The sequence below is a fragment of the Chrysemys picta genome, chromosome 4 (genome assembly GCF_011386835.1).
Source record: "Chrysemys picta bellii isolate R12L10 chromosome 4, ASM1138683v2, whole genome shotgun sequence".
NCBI classification, from domain to species: Eukaryota; Metazoa; Chordata; order Testudines; family Emydidae; genus Chrysemys; species Chrysemys picta.
Window position 1 is genome coordinate 7,059,478 of NC_088794.1, and position 12,469 is coordinate 7,071,946.

The 12,469-nt window shown below is 46.9% G+C and overlaps 1 long non-coding RNA gene across 1 annotated transcript; it reads right to left on the minus strand.

Annotated features, from left to right (window-relative positions):
• On the minus strand, window positions 1-2,444 carry LOC112061053 (uncharacterized). The gene is made up of 2 exons (XR_002890080.3): window positions 1,985-2,444; window positions 1-318 (listed from the first exon to the last, which is right to left on the minus strand). It is a non-coding gene; the product is annotated as an uncharacterized LOC112061053 (long non-coding RNA).
• Window positions 2,445-12,469: the final 10,025 nt, after the last annotated feature.

A 12,469-nucleotide genomic window follows, 5' to 3' on the forward strand; every position in this document is an offset into this window, starting at 1 on the left:
TGGGGCTCAAACGCTCAAAGGTTTTTATTGACAGACCCATAGCAGAGCAGGCGGGACAGAGCTGTGCTGGGACAGGGGAAGGCTGCACGATAGGTGACATGAGTCACAGTGAAGCAGGCTCTGGAGAGACAGCAGGGTCGGGTGTCTCATGCACATCAGGATGTCCTTGGCGAGACTCTCTCCTTGGTACAGGCTGTGGGCTGGACACAGAGGTGGGTGAGAGGTGGTTTGGGGAGTTCTTGCATCTTCTCATAGCTCGATGAGGAGAGAAGCAGCACGTGTCCTTTCACTCTGTCATCAATGCCACATGATGCCCATCTAGGGTGACATTTTGCAGACATTAGCATATTTGCATCAATTCCCACACTCCAGAACCACATTTGCCTCCCCAGTTCAAAGCGACACTGTGAGACACTCACAATTGAGTAGGTAGCTGCCTGCCTCTACAGGGAGCCTTGTCTGATGGTTGCATGTGAATGACTACTTTGCACATTTCTATGCCATACATCCAGTATTGTTCCTGCCCTCCAGGGTGACCAATTGTGTGTGTATTTTACACACACACACGTAAACTTTGTGTATCTTTGTGTTTAAATAACAAAATCCTGCATAACTAGAGTAACCCCCAAAATTATAATCATTGCCAAGGATCAGCGTGTGTGTAACATCCTTTTATCCCACCCTTTGTGTAGGTTGTGAGCTCAGTGGGGCAGGGACTGGGTCCCACTATGGGTATGTCTGCACTGCATTGTAAACCCAGGGCTGTGGGACCTGGGCTTGCGGACTCGGTGTTTCCAAATCTGCACCTGAGCATCCACACAGCACTGTAAATCTGGGTATACACGATTTACTGGTTGCTGGACCCGGGTCTCACAGCCATGCTGATGTATGTGTCCATATTGTTCTACGTAGATCTTCTGATTTGCATCTGCAGCGACACCTGCATCGACACTGCAGAATGGCCGGGTTTGGACCCGAGTCACAGTGGGACTCGGGCTGTGACCCAGCCACCTTGCTGTGTCCTGGGACCTGGTCCTGAGTGCTTGCTGACCTGAGTGAGACTGATGTGGTGTGTGGACAGAAGGCGGAATTGGGCTCAAACCTGACTCAGAGCCTGAGTTTGGGAGGCTCGGTGGGGGGGGGTTCTGGGTGCGGGAGTGGGGGGAGGGGTCTCTGTATAGGGAGCTACTCCCCCTGTCCACCCAACCCCCATGCATCCAGACCCCCCACCCACACCCAAAATCCCTGCTGAGCCTCACCCCCACACACACTGGGAACCCCCACCCCACCAAGCCTCACCTCGTGCACCGAGACCCCCCGCTAACTTCCCCCTCCCTGTGGTGCAGAGCCTCCTGTAGCCAGGGGAAATTTTGGGGGGTTGATCTGATCCAGCCCCTGCTGCTCTGTGCAGTGAAGGGGAGGGGGAATGTCCCTGGGCGGCCGAGGCATCCCCAGACCCCCACAGAAACCATTTTCTGCAGAAAGTAAAGAGAAACTGGTGGGTGGGGGGGCATTTTCCTGCTACGCTGCAGTGGCACAGAATTCCCCCAGGAGTAATAATCTCCTCACAGAGGGCTCTCTGAAGCAGCTGGTGCTGACCCCGTCGCTGGTTTATGGATCACTGGTGTGATCTAATCTGGCAATTCCCATGTTCCTACATGATCTCTGGACAGAAATGTGGTTGGAAAACCATTTAATTCTAACCTGGGGCCCACGGAGCCACTCAAGGGATGGACTTGGCTGCTGGTCTCCCACCTGCCCCAAGGACCTGCTGTATATTGCAGCCCCCTAGTGCCTGCAGGTGCCTCTGGGCTCTCTCTAACCTGGAGAAACTCCGAGCAGAGATCCCTGCAAATCCGGCTTCCCTGCTGCAGTTGCCACCTCTCTCCAGAGAGAGACTGGCAGGGTCCTGCCAGGGAACAATTAACTAGACAAAGAACAGGTAAAGTTGCTGAGGCCCCAAAGCAAGAGGGAATCTACTCACCAGCTCTAGTTATACACGAGTGTCTGAAGCTTTGTGGCCAGCTCGTTCTGGTTGATTCCTTTGAGGACGCCCATGGCCACCTGAAGAGCCCCCGCCGTGGTGTAATAATTTACGATCAGGTCACACACAGCGAGGCGGTTTGCCTCCTCCAGCTTCCCCTTGGGGATTCTGTTACAGCCCTGGGGCACCTCCGGAAGGTTGTTTAGTTTTGCCTTGAATCGCTCGAAATCCTCTTTCCCCAGCTCATCCAGAACCTCCTGCAGGGCATCTTTCAAGGTCTTAGGCATCTTGGCTTGGCTGTTTGCTGAAAGTGGAACTGAGTTCTTCACCAAGGCTCTCTTTTTATCTCGTTCTCTTGCCCCTCCCCCTTGTCCTCTTTCCTGTATCTTTCCTCTTCACTCATCCATGTCCTTGCCCTCCCCACTCTGGAATTTCCCCTCTGGTTCCCCCTCCTCCCCCTGTCCCACGTCCTCCCTGCCTCGCCCTATTATCTCAGACTCCTGGGACACAGAGTTGCGTAGGGGAATGAGAGCTGTGGCCACAGAAGTCAAGCAGTTTCCTAAAATCAGGGAACTGATTGGGACAGGTCAGGTCTGTGGGTGTATCAATGTACTTTAATCAGATTCAGCTTTAGCAAACTTTCAAATCATTGTAGGAAACCCTCTCATCTCCTTTCATTCCTTCTCTCTCTCCCCTACAAATCTCTGACACATACCTGCACATGACCCCCTCCCCCCCCCAAAATATACCCAGCATGGACACACGTGCGCACACACACCCATCCGACTTCCTCACTGTTTCATTGATTTATTTCAGTTTAGATGAGCACTAATAAAAGAGAGGCCCATGCAGCATCCTTGGCACCTCTGCCAGTTTTTTAAAAATACACTAATAAACCCAGTTCCCTGATGCCAGCTCTAATACAGAGTGACAATATAAACGGCTGAAATTAATCAACCACACACAATCCCCAGAGTCCCACACCCAACAAAGGAATATGTGCTTGCCTTCATTTGCATTTAATCAGTAACCAGAGTCATCAAGCAGGAAGGGAAAACAAAGGCAGTTCATATGGGTGAAAATACCAGCAGGGAACATCCTTCCAAATAAATTCTTTGTCTCCTGGGTCTCAGCTGGCAATGTTTTTCAAAACACAGACCACAACTATAAAAAGGAGGGACAAACACTCCAAGACACACACGCCCTCTGCCCATCCCACACTCTGCATCTGAGAAGACAAAAGGAAACAAATGTTGGACTTGGGGGTAGGGGTTCTACCCTGAAGAATTTGGTCAATAACCTTGCTAGAAGTTTATGGTGAGAAATTTTGCTTGAATCTAATATAGTTTGTTGTTAGGCACTAGTAAGCATTTTATCTTTATTTTTCCTGCAACCATTTCTGAATTCTATGCTTCATTACTTGCACTCACTTAAAATCCATCTCTTTGTAGTTAATAAACTTGTTTTAATGTTTTACCTAATCCAGTGTGTTTAAGTTAAGTGTCTTGCTAATTCTATTTAAAATAATAAGTTGGTTTGTTATTCCCCTAAAGGAATAATAGACTTAAAATATTTGTAGTGTCCAGGAGAGGGCGAGGCAGTAGGGGTCATACATTTCTGGGGAGAAATCCAGGACTGGGGTTATGTTGGGGTCACCCTGCGGTGTAACCCAGGCTGGTGAGAGTCAGAATGTAGTTGCCAGGCTGCAGTTAAACACAGAAACTCATAATGTGGGTTAAGAACATAAGAATGGCCATATTGGGTCAGACCACAGGTCCATCCAGCCCAATATTCTGTCTTCCGACAGTGGCCAATGCCAGGTGACTCAGAGGGAATGAATAGAACAAGTAATCACCAACTGATCTATTCCCTGTTGCTCATTCCCAGTTTCTGACACACAGAGGCTAGGGACACCATCCCTGCCCATCCTGGCTAATAGCCATTGATGTACCTATCCTCCATGAATTTATCTAGTTCTTTTTTGAACCCTGTTATAGTCTTGGCCTTCACAACATCTTCTGGCAAGGAGTTCCTCAGGTTGACTGTGCACTGTGTGAAGAAATACATCCCTTTGTTTGTTTTAAACCTGCTGCCTATTAATTTCATTTAGTAGCCCTAGTTCTTATGTTATGAGAAGGAGTAAATAACACTTCCTTATTTACTTTCTCCACACAAGTCATGATTTTATAGACTTCTATCATATCCTCCCTTAGTCTTCTCTTTTCCAAAGTGAAAAGTCTAAGTCTTATTAATCTCTCCTCATACGGAAGCTGCTCCATACCCCTCAACATTTTTGTTGCCCTTTTCCAATTCCTATATATATATATATTTGATATGGGGCGACCACATCCATACGCAATATTCAAGATGTGGGCATACCACAGATTTATATAGAGGCAATATGATATTTTCTGTCCTATTCTCTGTCCCTCTCTTAATGATTCCCAACATTCTGTTCACTTTTTTGACTGCCGCTGCACATTGAGTGGATGTTATCAGAGAATGACTCCAAGTATAGTTGGGATTATGCTTTCCAATGTGCATTACTTTTCATTTATCAACATTGAATTTCATCTGCCATTTTGTTGCCCAGTCACCTAGTTTTGAGAGATCCTTTTGTAGCTCTTGGCAGTCTGTTTTGGACTTAACTATCTTGAGTAATTTTGTATCACCTGCAAATTTTGCCACCTCACTGTTTACCCCTTTTTCCAAATCATTTATGAATATGTTGAATAGGACTGGTCCCAGTACAGACCCCTCAGGGACACCACTATTTACCTCTCTGCATTCTGAAAATTGACCATTTATACCTATCCTTTGTTTCCTATCTTTTAACCAATTACCAATCCATGAGATGACCTTCCCTCTTATCCCAAGGCAGCTTACTTTGCTTAAGACCCTTTGGTGAGGGACCTTGTCAAAGGCTTTCTGAAAATCTGAGTACACTATGTCCACTGGCTCCCCTTTGTCCACATGCTTTTTAACTCCCTCAAAGAATTCTAGTAGATTGGTGAGGCATGATTTCCCTTTACAGAAACCATGTTGACTCTTCACCAACAAATTATGTTCATCTATGTGTCTGACAATTTTGTTCTTTACTATACTTCCAAGCAGTTTGCCCAATACTGAAGACAGGCTTACCGGCCTGTAATTTCTGGGAGCACCTCTGGAGCCCTTTTTAAAAATTGGCATCACGTTAGCTATCCTCCAGTCATTTGGTACAGAAGCTGATTTAAATGATAGGTTACAGACTACAGTTAGTAGTTCTGCAATTTCACATTTGAGATCCTTCAGAACTCTTGGGTAAACGCCATCTGGTCCTGGTGACTTTTTACTGTTTAGTTTAACAATTTGTTGGAAAACCTCCTCCAATGACACTTCAATCTGGGACAGTTGCTTAGATTTGTCACCTAAAAGAAATGGTTCAGGTTTGGGAATCTCCCTCACAACCTCAGCCGTGAAGACTGATGCAAAGAATTCACTTAGTTTCTCCCAAATGGCCTTAATGTCCTTGAGTGTTCATTTAACATTTTGATTGTCCATTGGCCCCAGTGGTTGTTTAGCAGGCTTCCTGCTTCTGATGTACTTAAAAAACATTTGCTATTACTTTTTGAATGCTGGAAGGCTGTTTGTGAGTGGCCCAGGTGAGAGCTACTTCAGCAAGCCATTGTAAGGCACCCAAGGTTGCTGGGCGGGATGACACAGCCCAACCCCCACCCCCCACCCACTCCCACTAGTCTGGATTGTACCTTGCTATGTCACACCCATCACCTCCCTGTCCACTGAAATCACACAACAGTCTGGCCAGGCTCTTGCACATTCAGTGAACAACGGCCACAGAAATCTCTCTCTGGTCTCTGGGACTCACCAAAAGTCTGCGAACCTATCTGATCAGGCACAGAACTAGTCCCAAAGAGTCAGGCATTTGAAGCCTCCAGGCTGGACAGCTGAGCCATCTAACGTTAACAGACACTCAGTCTTGCCCACACAGCCAGGCATGGAAGGAGCAGGCCCTTCGACAGAGGTTCCTTGGAGGTGTGTGCAGAAGGGTCAGCTTCATATCAAACTTGCCGAGGGGCATTAAACATGGAAGAGAAAGCAGAGAGTTACCAGCACAAAGAACGTGAGTGAAATACAGATTAGAGACAGAGAGAGATTTTGATAACCATATCGGGCTGGAGAGTGACCTGACACGTCCCATGGTTCACTACTTGTGATACCATGTTCTAATCTCTAGAGACCTGTGAAAGCAAAGAGAAAGAGCGGTCACACTAGTTACTGTTTCATTTTCTGCTAGTTTATTGCCGTGCTATTGCTTTGACAGTCGCTGTGTGCTGGTTCAGCAACGACCTTTCCCGTGTGAAACCCGTTTAGCTTTTATCCTGATCTGATAACTAGGTTCCTTGAACCTTGACATTTAGCTATTTCAGTAAAACCATCTCTGATTAGCTCAGTGGGGTCAGGCATAAAGACCTCCCTTGGCACTAAGAATCTGCCATGGAGAACTCATCTAATCAAAGACTAGGTATAGATCCATCCTGAGGGCCCCCTAACACCCTGTGGGACTACAGACCACCTTGGAGATGTGGGAGAAGTTGCCCATCACAGCTGTCTCTCTCTCTCCTCATCTGAGCTAGAGAAATCTGCCAGGCTAACACACTATGAGACCCCCCCCTACATCATGTGTAACACGCTGTGTGTCCATGTACAAAAATGCCCCCAATGGTTCACGGGCATTAAACGAACTCCTTGCATTAGACTTGTTTTGACAAGCCAGTCACTGTGCAGTCCTGCAACATGGTGCAGCGCCAGGGCAGAGGGAGATTCTAGTGTAATAACCCTAACATTGCAAACAGCCCTCCCACGACCATCGCAGCGTACCCTGGGCATTACTTAGGTAGCCTGTTTGGCTTATTCTCTGCACTCCACTGCACATGCCACCAAGCTCCTCTGTTGCTAGTTTCACAGCAAATGACCTCTTCTCGCCCTGGGGTGATGGTCTTCATCTTATTGTATTGGTGGCATGTCTGAGAGACACTTTCTGAATCGGACAGTGTGGCGATTTTAGTGCGGTGTCTACATCGGATTAATTCTGATTGACATGAGGAAGTTGGATCATGAAATTGCTGTATCATGGACAACCTCTGTATGTGCATCCACCATGAGCTGGCAAGGTTGTGCCATATCTTCCCCAGATCAGGGACAATGGGTAATACTTAATGGTAGCAATGGTGATTTGAATGGACCATAGCTAAGAACATGAGAGTCCCCTTCCTGAGTCAGACCGTGTTCATCTTGCCCAGTATCCTGTCCTCTGACAGTGGCCCATACCAGAGCTTCAGGGGAGTGTACAGAACAGAACAATTATAGAGTGAGCCACCCCTGTCTTCCGCTCCTGGATTCCGGAAGTCAGGGTTGCATCCCTGACCATCTTGGCTAATAGACATTGATGGACCAATATGATGGGATGTCCTTCCCACATTTGCCCAGAAGGGGTTAAGGCAGGCAAGAAGGGGCAATTAACATATTAGATGGCAAGTGGATGGACCTATCCCCCATGAACTTATCCTGTTCTTTTGTGAACCACTTTTTGCCATCACAATATCCCATGGAAATGAATTCCACAGGTTAGTAGTGCATTCTTTCCTCTTGTTTCTATTAAACCTGCTGCAGATTAATTTCATTGGGTGACCCCTGTTTTTTGTATTGAGTGAAAGGATAAATAGCACTTATCTATTCACTTTTTCCACACCATTCATGCTTTTATTGACCTCTGTCATCTCCCCCAGTTGCCTCTTTTTCTAAGCAGAACAGCCCTAATCTTTTCAGTCTCTCCTCAGCGGGAAGTTTTTCCATACCTTTGATCATCGTTGTTGTCCTTCTCTAAACCTTTTCCAGTTCCATTATATCCTTTTTGAGACAGGGCAACCAGAACTGCACACAGCATTCACGGTGTGGGCATACCCATGGATTTATATAGTGGCATTGTGATATAGTTTGTCTTAGTTTCTGTCCCTTTCCTAATAATTCCTAACATACTGTTAGCCTTTTTGACCACTCCTGCATATTGAGCAGAAGTTTTCAGAGAACTATCCACAGTGACCCCAAGATTTCTCTCTTGGATGATGATAGCTAATTTAGAACCCATCCTTGTATATGTGTAGTTGGGATTATTTTTTCCATTGTGCATTACTTTGTACTTTATCAACATTAAATTTCATCTGTGTGACTGGGTGGACTAGGCCCAGAGGCCACATCTGGTCTCTGGCAGCGCCCAGCACTGAAGGAAGGTGGGACAAGGACAGGATTTAGGCTCCTAGTCACTTAGGTGCTTCTGAACATTTCACCCAGTGTCTCCAGTGCGTGGGTGGAGGAAAGACATAGGAGGGTCACCACCAGACAATGTAGGGTGGGATCGTCACCCTTTTTCACATACTATTTGCATACAGTGAACCAACTAAAAACAGAGAGAGGCACAGATTGGGAGTCAGGACTCCTGGGTTCTATACCCAGCTCTGCCCTCAGGCCCTGGGTACGTCTCTGTACCACCGTTTGCCATCTTCTAATAGGGAAAAAATCCTTCCTACATCACCGGGGGGCTCATGTCATTGTGTGCAAGATGGTCGGAAGACATGGGGATAAGCCCCCAAAGTAATTACTATGCATGTGGCAGGTTCCTGCTCTGGGTTTAGTGCTGCTGTGGCAGGGAGCAGGGCTGTGCTGGGAATAGACAATTTCTGCTTCCTCAGCGACTCCTGCTGCTCTAATCTCAGCCCCGTGAGGCAGGGAAAAGCTCCCACGCCCACTGCAGTGGGTCCCATGGGCTCCTTGATGTCTCGCCTCGGTAGCTTGCTGAAAAAAGAGCCAAGTCCACCACTAAGTCTCCGCTTTTGTCATGTTCTCCTGACCTTTATCCTCGATGGGCCCTAATGGGGCGGCTCCATCTCTGCTGGGGAACAGATGGTCAGGGCCAATCCTGCCCCAGGTGGGGACAGGCGAGATGGGCCCTGCTGGGGAAGTCTTGCCCATCATTCTCCAAGCCTGTCTCTGACCACGTCACCCCTCACTTTGCATCTCTCCATGCGCCCCCTTCTGTATCGCATCAAACATAAACTGCTTGTCTTTACTTTCAAGGCCCTTCCCGGCCTATCCCCACCTGACCTATCATTTCTCATTCACTCTCCCAATGTTGAGTTCTTCCACCAACGATGCCAGCCTCCATCTCCCACTTCTTGAATCCTCAAACAAGCCCCCTTCATGCTTTCTCCCCTGCTGCCTCTCACTCCTGAGAGACGCTCTCTGTAACCATCTGCAAACCCACTTCAGTGTCTTCAAATCCCGCCTTAAAACTCTCCAAAAAAACTAGAAATCCATGAGGCTGCTGGTGTGCTGACACCACTGCCCGTCATGCTGACCGGATGGCCTCATTGTTTCCTTTAGCTCCCACATCTGTCTCCAACTGGTGTCTCTTCTCTTGTATTTACACGGGGGGTCCTGGCTCATGACTGGATCTCCTAGGTGCTATGTAATACACCTAATAAATCATGTACAGCACCTGGCACAATGGGGTCCTCCTCCATGACTGGGAGTTAATATTGCCAGGTTTGGGATTCCTAAAATAGCAAGGACTGACAATGGACCACCGTTTGTTAGTAAGGACGCTGCAGTGTACTCTAACTCCTTATTTACTGGTTTCCAAAGTTTTGTTTGTCTTACTGTAACCCTGTATTTCCTGGTTTTCAGAGGCTGAAGCATAGGTGCGCTTGATGATCTGGAAGGACACAAGTCAGAACCGGCCAACCTTAACTCTGCAGTAGTGAAGTTTTATGGGCAGTGACTATATACCCCCATGTGTACATACAGGCACAACAAGGTAGATTTAAAAATTCAATCACACGTTATATGAAGGTGCCGTGTAGAAATAGCTTAATCAGTTATTAACAGATGTTCTAAGCATGTTCGACATGAGCAGTGTGTGTTATAGATGGCAATAAGGCCATCGATGGACAGTATTGTAGATGGTTATAAGCTACCTATTGAACTATTGGACTCTAATAATCTATCACAACTGGTTAGCGAAAACATCTGCTGATTACTTGTTAGCCCGCCGTAAGGTATTGATCAATGAATATTTGTATGACCAGAACTCTTTGCAGATGAAGAGGTTTTCAAAAGACTTGAACGTTCCCGTGTTGGGAGCTACTTACTGAGAGACGCCCTCGGGTGGATGGAAGAAGGAAGAGGAGCTTTAGGGGGCTGCACAATATCCATTGCAGGAGCATTACATTGGAGCATTCGTCATAACCTGGCAGCCAAAGAACACATGAAACGAGAGTGAAAGCTGAGCAGAGGCCCTTGGGGCCGGGAGCGACCCAGACAGAACGTGTTTGTTCATCTCTTATCAGCATAGATAAGCTTTTATGGGGAGCGATATAGCGCATTCAAGGGTGAGAAAATGACACGCTATAGTCATAAGATGAGCTGCTGTACAAACAAAATCTCAACAAAGCCCATGGGAGAGGGAAGGAAACAAAGGGAGACGGGGAAACCAGACAAGAATAGGCCCAGCAACTTTGGCTAAAACACAGCTCCTTGGGGAAGGTTTTCCTGAGAGCAGAGCTCTTTGGTGTTGAAGAGCTGATACACCTCTACCCCGATATAACGTGACCCGATATAATAGAACACGAATTCGGATATAACGCGGTAAAGCAGTGCTCCGGGGGAGCACGGCTGCGCACTCCGACGGATCAAAGCAAGTTCGACAGAACGGAGTTTCACCTATAACACGGTAAGATTTTTTGGCTCCCGAGGACAGCATTCTATCGGGGTAGAGGTGTATTTCAAAGCTCTCTAAGCACACATACTCAGACTGTCTTGAAAACTGATATGCCTTCTGAGGCTAGTGGAGTAGGCGGTGCATGTCTGGGCTCATCGGCTCAATGGTTACCTCATATGCCACTCCCCCAATGAAGAGATGATGCTCTAAAATCCACTTGCGTGGGGAAATTGTCTTGTAAATTGGTATTCTGCAATGGCAGCTAAGATAGAGGTTGTGGAGCAAATTTGGAGGCGTTTGTTTAAGGGCTTCCAAACGTCCAGACTCCCCCACCCCTACCCAGTCACCACTGAGCTGATCATAATTTTCAAAGTCCCATAAAATCTATGTGCATAACAAGATGATCTTGAACATTGGTATGCCATAATAGAGGTGGGGTAGAGTTACTGATACAAGTTTAGGGGCATTTGTTTAAGAGGTTTGTTCCTACTCACACTAAGGAGTTGGTTTTAAATGTTCAGATTGCCCTCAGATCAGTGTGCATAATGATACAGAAACAAGATGTGTGGGTGTGAGGGGGTTACATCTGATCTTAGACTGATGGAATTTAAATAAGTACATCCCAAAATTCTGGATTTAAATACTAATGTTTGTGTCTACAATTTCCTCACTTATGGATTGGTTTGCCACTCTATTAATTAATGGAGATATTCCATCTCCTAGAACTGGAAGGGACCTTGAAAGGTCATCAAGTCCAGCCCCCTGCCTTCACTAGCAGGACCAAGTACTGATTTTGCCCCAAACCCTTAAGTGGCTCCCTCAAGGGCTGAACTCACAACTCTGGGTTTAGCAGGCCAATGCTCAAACCACTGAGCTATCCCTCCCCACCCAACTTAAAGAACGCACATTGTCATAGTCCTATCCAGGGCAGTCATCACAAGTACCTGTGGTTCATGGTGGCAGAGTGCCATTTCCAATACCAGGTGCTCCCATTTTGGTCTGTCTACAGCACCTAGAAAATTTCAAAGTGCTTTCTGTGGTAGCAGCATTGCTGAGAAAGCAAGATATTTTTTTTGCTCATACTTGGCTGATTGGCGGCTGAAAGCTGCTATGCTCTGAGTCTCACTGAAGTTACAATCACCCTCTTCTCAGACTAGGGGCTACTTGTGAATAGCAAAAGATCAAATCCTTGCCCAGCTCAGAGGGTTCCCTTTATAGGTTCCATACTGCACCACGGGGCAGACAGAGATTTTATTCAGGATGATAAGTTTCTAAAAGTACAAGTGATTTCCCAAATTCAAGCCTGTCAACACCAGAAGATGATCCTCTTCTTCAGACTCAAGGGGTTGCGGGTAGCTACCACTTTCATAACCCCTTTTGCTCATCTCAGAATGCAGCCAATGCAGCATTGGATGTCACGGCAGTGCTCAAATTCACGAGTGGTCCCTGAAGGGTTGAGTAGTTCAAGATGTTGTTTCTCACCGGGGTCAACCTGAGGTAGACCTATTTGTTTGCTGATTTCTGTCACAATCTCCCGTCTTCTTTTCAAGAGCAGGGAGGGACAGTCAGTCCTTTTTGGATGCCTTTCTTCTGCCTTGAGAAAAGGGCCTGCTGTATGCTTCCCCCGCCCCCTCCTTTCCATTGAGTCGAAGTGCTGAAGAAGATTCATCAGGACAGGGCAAACATTATTTTGATTACTCCAGCTTGGC